A 7489-nucleotide genomic window follows, 5' to 3' on the forward strand; every position below is an offset into this window, starting at 1 on the left:
GAGTTGGATACAAATGCCTGATAACCATGTCAGGGAAGATTACTTCTTAACCATCACTGGGGACAATTACTTCCCCATTGCTTCCAATTGACCATTTCTTCCTCTCTACAGAGGTCTGTTCTCAAAGTCTTACAAAGTAAGAGAAAGTGTGTCTGCTCCTTTACTTCCATGTTTGTTGGGATAAGAGTGATTTGATGACAGTAATTATGTACCCAAATTTTTCCCATTGGAGTATTACAACCAAGCATTTCTCCTAATTTGGTTGTGGCAAGTTCATTCACGTTAAATACATAGTCATTATTAATCCTTTTCTTCTCCACCAACAAAGCTGCTAAGGCATCTTTCTGCACATCAGAAGATAATACATCATAACACTGAGAGGCACCTTGATTGAGAAGCTGACATGCATTTTCTAACTGCAGCCAAGTGCTATTTCTAAGTAAAGTAGTTCTCTTCTTTGCTCAAGAGGTATTTGCAAATTATCTGATAACATTCCACAAAAGTGTAAGGAGTCCTATTAAAAATTCTAAATGATATATCCTTTATCTGGAACTAGAATGTTCTCCTCACATTTACAAAGCAGGTAACAGCCTTCTTCAAAGTCATTTAGTGTTTTTCCTGGAAGGAAGATGAACTCCTCTGAAAAAAAATCACATAGGAAGAAAAAGCAACTGTAGACATCCTCTTTGCTGAAGCCAGATGTCATGTGCACTGTTATAGCTACTAAAGAAGGATGGACAAAAGTGTTGAGCCACGGGTTCCTATAAGTCAAGCAATGAGGATAGTGACACACTGGAAAATAACTCCATCAGCCACTTTTGAGTCTCCAGAGTCCACTTTCAGAATCACCCGTTCTTTGACAAAGCTGGTGAGGTCAGAATGCAGAAGTATGTTGGACTGGACACGTCTTTGGCAGGTTTATTACTGGGTCAAATGAGAAACCATCTGAACACCTGGGGTGAGCCTTTCAGCCATAAAATCTTTTCCTCCAGAGCATGAGTGTCCATGGATGGCTGGTTCTGAAGTGGAAGACAAACTATTAGGCCCAGGGTCTCAGAACCAGGCTTTCAATTTGCAGAAGCTGCATTTTGCAGGCAGCTTCAGTAACAAAGGCATGCACGCCCTCAGATTGCTTCTGAAGAATGTATCTTAGAACCAGGTTCTATGGGCTCTGATTCATCTTCCCAGCTGCCAGAGATCAAAGTGACATAGTGTCTCCAAAGTGTGCATGAAAGTTTCAAAAATTTCAGAGAGAATCTTTCTGGCTTTCAAATCCAATTGTAGATGATTTTGACTTAGCAACCTGTAGAAATATATAGATATATATTATATATATAAATATATATATAATATATATATAAAAATATACATATATAATGAATTTCTTCTAATAACTTAGCATAACTATTACTAATTGGGATAAGGCAGGTCTCAAAAACTTTTTTAAAAAATGACTTCATAACAGTATTCAGAAGACTAAACCTAAGAGTCGGTATCTTGGCAAAGAAGTTTCTTTTCTCTTCTAGGAAAAATTTAGCAGACACATAACCATTTCCTAAAATAGTTTGCACATATTCAGAGAATACAGCCCAGCGGAGTTTACTGCCACCACAATAGCACCACATGAAAAAGCCACCTGATGTTCTCAGCAGCTCACCAACTGGTTTCATTTTCAGGAAGTCCATTCCTGCTGCTGTAACTGGCACAGACGAATCATACTTGTATGGAAGAAAAGGCAACACCAGAAAGTCAACGTAACTTTGATGACTAAGCAGAAGAACAAGATGCTCCTGGTTGGCTTGTTATGGTTTCTGAACACACTTCATTTACACACACCTTTGAGAAAATTTGTTTAAATATTTTGCTCAAGGAAAGGACAAAAAACTGAATGCAGTCTGTGACTCATTTAATCCAAGATCACACTAACTTCCTTTGGAATTCCTTAGAAAGTTGTTTAATGACTGTCTTAGTGCCTTAGTGTTGCTATAAAGGAATACCTGAGGCTGGGTAATTTATAAAGAAAAGAATTTTGTTTGACTTAGGGTTCTTCAAGCTGTACAGAAGCATGGTCCCAGCATCTGCTTCTGGTGAGGCCTCAGGAAGCCTCCATCCATGGCATAGGGGGATGAGGAGCTGTCCTGTCACATGGTGAGATAGGAAACAGAAGAGACAGGGAAGGAAAGTGCCAGGCTCTTTTCAACAATCAGGATAAAATTCATTCATTACCAGGAGGACAGCACCAAGCAGTATTGAGGGCTTTGCTGCCATTACTCAAACACCTCCCACTAGACACCACCTCCAACATTTGGGAACAAATTTTAACAGGAAATTTGAAGTGGAGAAACATCCAACCTATAGCAATGACATAATAACTCTCTTCATAATTGAGAACATTATATTTAATATTACTTGGCTTACATGGAATAATCCCCTTATAAACAGGAGGTGTGTAGCATTTCATTGCAAATTTCAACTCACTGACATGCCTCTTCTTCTCTACAATGTTTTCAAATTCATGCCACTTTTTGAGCTTCTTTGAGTAGAAGAGCACAGTGGTGTTGGGGCTGGTGGAACCAATGGATAAATGAGAGTAGATGAGTTGGAAGAGTCTCTGATATGGCTGCCGACTTGGGCAGAGCCTGGGACTCTTATACTAAGTGGTTGTGGTGCTGCCACTGGGGGAGTCTCTTTCACATAGGGTGGGGACACCCTTTGTGCTTGGTCCACACGACCCTGGTTGCCTTCACCTTAACCCTGGAGTACATTTTAAAGACAAAACTAACAGGCTTTACAGAGAGACTATATATTGTGTGACATTAAAAGAGAGGACTTGATACAGTTTTATTTTGCCTAAACATTGTCCTATTTACTGACATGCTAATAATTCAAGGGTGAGCAATAAGATATGGTAGAAATTATAAGTCTTGAATATTTAGTCTGGAGATTAAAAGAGTTACCAGTATAGTATTGTCGTTTAAAGCTGGGAGACAAAATGAGGGAATTTAAAAGGCTAAAATACATGGAGAAGAACACAGAGTTTGTTTTTGGCCCTATTTTCTATTTTGTTTAAAAGTGCTATTCAAAGTACTTTGAAATAGCGATTAAATGAAATAATCAACGTATACTTAATCATCACAAAACTATAGATGATAAATGTTATCTTTTGTATTATACAAAGAAAAAATTATGAGAGCAATTTAAGTAAATTGAACAAGATTGCACAACCATTGGAGAGGGTTGAAATACAAAACCATATTGGACACTCCTCAAAGCCTGCTGTACACTGTGCTACTCAAAGAATCTTCAATCTCCAGTAATAGCATCAGCTTGAGCTTCCTTGAATGTTAGGCCAAATGGGAAACCCTCTGAACACCTGGGGTGAGCCTTTCAGCCATAAAGTTTTTTCCACCAGAACACGAGAGTTCATGCTGGTTCTGAAGCAGAAGAGCAACTATTAGTCCCTTCATACCACAACTTGTGAGGGATTTTACAACAAATTCAAGGGGATACTTTGGTATTTCCATTTGCCATCTTCTTGCATCCCTCAGATCCCAGGATCCTCTTTCATAACTTTCATTACAGCTTGCCATTCAGTTTGTAAATATTAACTTATTTGAGTTGTCTCTTAGATTGCAATTTCCACACGATTTTTATTATAATCTAAACATCTAGCACAGTTTCTGGTTGGCATCAGCCCTTGCTTAGTAAATGAATGAATTTTTTAAATGCCAATCTCTCTCTCAATAAGTTAAAACCTCTGCTTTCCTCTCCCTTTTTCATTTTTAAGATTTTGGGGCAGAAAATTAACATTGACTGCCCTTAGTAGGCCAGCTCGTCATCTGGAATTTGACTTTCATTAAGCACATTTGGCTCAAAGGAAGGAAACTATACCTCTCTCTCTGAGGCATGGTTTCTCAAAGAAAAGATAGCCTAATTAACTGGCTAGCTACTTAAAATGTATATTCCACGACTCCAATCCAAAAGATTTAGAATGACGAAGCCTTTAAGGAGTACTCAGGCAATCATTTAGCACTTCAGGGTTGAAAATCTATACCCTATCCTAAGGGATTTTCTCTAATGTATCTGATCATTCCCCCTCTGTATTGATTGGGAGATCTTTGTCCTTAGCCACTTCTCTAAAACACAGACTTGGAGTTGATAGTGTTGGACCTAAACATCAGTTGCTATTCTTATAGGGGGCAAACCCTTTCTGGGAATTTTTTTAACCTTTCTGGTATCACTTTTAACTCTTTTCAAATACATTACCTTTTATTCCCTCAACTTGAAGATACTTTTATTATTTTGTCTTTTTTAAATGTGAAGTGATGTACTTAACATGTAGGACACTCAATAAATGGTAGAAGTTGTCATAGATTTTGTTTATTGTTAGTAGTAATAGCTTGCATGGTGTCTAGGGGGTTGACCAGTTAGGCAGGGATGTGATATTTGTAAAGGTGTCCAGTACTATTCATGTTGTGAAGAAGATTCTCTTTTTTAGGTCAATAATACAACATTGCTAAGGGATAAATGGAAAATAGATGCAAGTAGCATACTAAAATGTAAGAAAGAATCTGGTTTTTAGTTATATAATTAAAGAATTGCTTGGCTGCTTGCATATGGGGCAGACAGTTTGGCCCCATACTGTTTCTATAACAACCATGACTATATCCAGGTAGACTAGAAGATGCGGGTTCTTCACAGTATTTCTCTAGTACAACCTGAATAACTAGAATTAAATTCTGGGTCACGTGATTGTAATTACGTCTGTTGGAATTTTGTGTAGAGTTTGGAATATTTGTCCAAAATGACAAAACAGGCTGAGTGCTTCTGAAATGGTGAGCAAATCTTTCTTTCTCCTCTTTACACCCTGAATGGAGTGGCAAATCCTGTCATTCTTACTCCTCTCTGGGATAATCCCCATGGCTTACTTCTCATTGAATTCTAGGGGTGATGGAAAGGCAGCACTCACATATGCATTTTATTTACTAGTAAGTAAGAGCCTTTCTTCTTGTTCAAGAGTGAATTCCTTTAGAGAACCAGAATCTGCAAAAATCTTTGTCTTTGGAACTGGAAATTAACAATTTAACTTAAAAAAAATCATTGGGACAGTTTAACCGGGGTGGTGGTGGTGTTGGGGGGGTTCTAATTATTTTTTCAAATGATAGTAAAAATGGTGTACAGAAGTTAAGCCAAGTATTAGATTCAGAGAGAAGGATAAAATAAAATACAATTTATTTTTATTTTATGGTAAAATAAAAATAAGAGAATAGGGGACACAGCATGTTAAACAATATAGGTTAGTAAAAGTTGCTTAAGACTGAAGCTGTTAGAAGATTACAGAAACCTGCAACATGTGCTTAGAGCTAAAAATAATAATTCACTTTTTTGAGTATTGTCCACTAAGCACTATTTTATGTATTTTACATATAAGGTCTCATTTAATTTTCAAACTATTTGAGATGTTGTAGGAAATAGAGGTACCGAGAGTCAAAGTCAATGGTTTATAGTTCCAAGTCTACCTTTAGTGCAGCACTGTTCAGTACAACTATCTGTGACTATGGAAATGTTTTAAATCTGTTCTGTCCAACTTGGCAGTCACAAGACCCATGTAACTAATGAGTACATGAATGTGGTTACTGTAACTGAGAAAATGCCACATTTAGCTGGTGGCTTCCAGATTGGACAACCTAGCTCTAAAGCTGGAGCATATAACCATAATGCCATACCACCAACTTTTGCCAGATAGCCTTGTAGTACTAGGTAGTGCAATCTCCATATTTGTAATAACATCTGAAAGCTAAAAAAGGAGATAGCCATTAAAAGATGCCAGAAAACAACACTCTGGGCCTAGAAAACAGAAGATATAGATGAAAAAATTAGACGTATATTTTTAGCGTTCTCTTGGAATTTAGTGGGCTTGAGGAAAGATTGAAATGGGATGAAGCTGGAGAGGTTAGCAAAAAATTGTGCACCCAGAAGTTTAGCTATCTGGAAAGTGCAGAGAATGCCTGCTTCCCCTAAGTGTACGTTTTACTAATGACAACTTTTGACTACTTATTTATTTATTTTAATTTATGCATTATTTACGATAACACTGGCTACAGTAACAAATGCCTCAGAAGGATACATCTGTTCAAACATAAGAGAAGTCTATTTTTGCTCACCTGGAATAAAGATCAATGGGCAACTCAACTCCAAGTGGTAAATTGAGGAATCTAGGCCCCTTGTTTCTTGCGGCTTGGCCACTTTCCACGAGACCATTGTATTATCTTTTATCCTACTCAGGAAAGGACTAAAGGACATCAGTATTCATGAAGCTTTCTGTGAACCATTCCCAGTTGCAGCGAGCATCAGTTCTAATCACTACAGGAGCAGAATATTACATGAGCTACTTACATGATCACCAGAGTAGCCAGTAAATGTGGGTTAGCTGTAGACTTAGGAAGAAGATGAAATGGGTTTTTTGCACAGCTCTACTCTCAGCCACGTCATAGGTGTTACTTAAACCTATGATGAAATAACATTAGGACAGGCAGTTTGAAATACACAGCTGAAATATCATATTTCAAACCAAAACATACAACCGAAGATAATCAACACATAACAGGTGTTTTACGTCATCACTCAATTCTTCTTAAATTTTCAGGTCCCCAGTTTACTCCCTTTGATATTAATACTGGCATTTGGTACTTCTAGGCCAAGGCATTCAAGACACAAGGGTAAGAGAAGAAGCATGCATTTGGCATTCAGGAGTTTGGACCAAACTGGGGTCTGGCAGTCATGTAGAGCATGATGGAAGATAAGAATGAAAGAGTATTTTGGAAATAATCACGGAGATCCTGGACTAGTCATATTTTATTCTTGCTTTGCTCACCATCATGTACTTGGGACATGTTAGTCCCCATTGGGTTAATTTGGATTTTGGAAAGTAGACAATTTCTAATGCTTGTTTAGTGCTTCCCAATTGACAAAAGTGTTTCTTCTAATGGGAGTTTGGAGTACAACTCACCTTAAAATGCTCTTGGGCAATGGAGAAAAGACCCAGAAATAAAAATAAAATGACATATATAAAACAGAGAGTCACAGATGCTCATAGTTGAAAGACAGTGGGAATCTTCTATTTAAATACACATGTACATGTAGGCATATGTACATAACCATACAAATACCTAGAATAATATGGTTGTTATGAGCAGAGGTTTTGCAGACAGAATTTAGTTTCACATTTTGTACAATTACTAACGTATAGCTTTGGAAAAGTTACTTGTTATTACTGTGTCTCAGTTTTGTCATCTGTAAAAGAGGAGTGCGAAATTCACCGCCTTCTGTTATTTTGAGGTTTAAAAGAGCTAATATATGTAAAGCACTAAGAAGTGGATTATTTGGTTTTGATTTGCATTTCTCTGATGGCAAGTGATGATGAGCATTTTTTCATGTGTCTGTTGGCTGTATGAATGTCTTCTTTTGAGAAGTGTCTGTTCATATCCTT

This window comes from Theropithecus gelada, chromosome 20 (genome assembly GCF_003255815.1).
Source record: "Theropithecus gelada isolate Dixy chromosome 20, Tgel_1.0, whole genome shotgun sequence".
Lineage (NCBI taxonomy): Eukaryota > Metazoa > Chordata > Mammalia > Primates > Cercopithecidae > Theropithecus > Theropithecus gelada.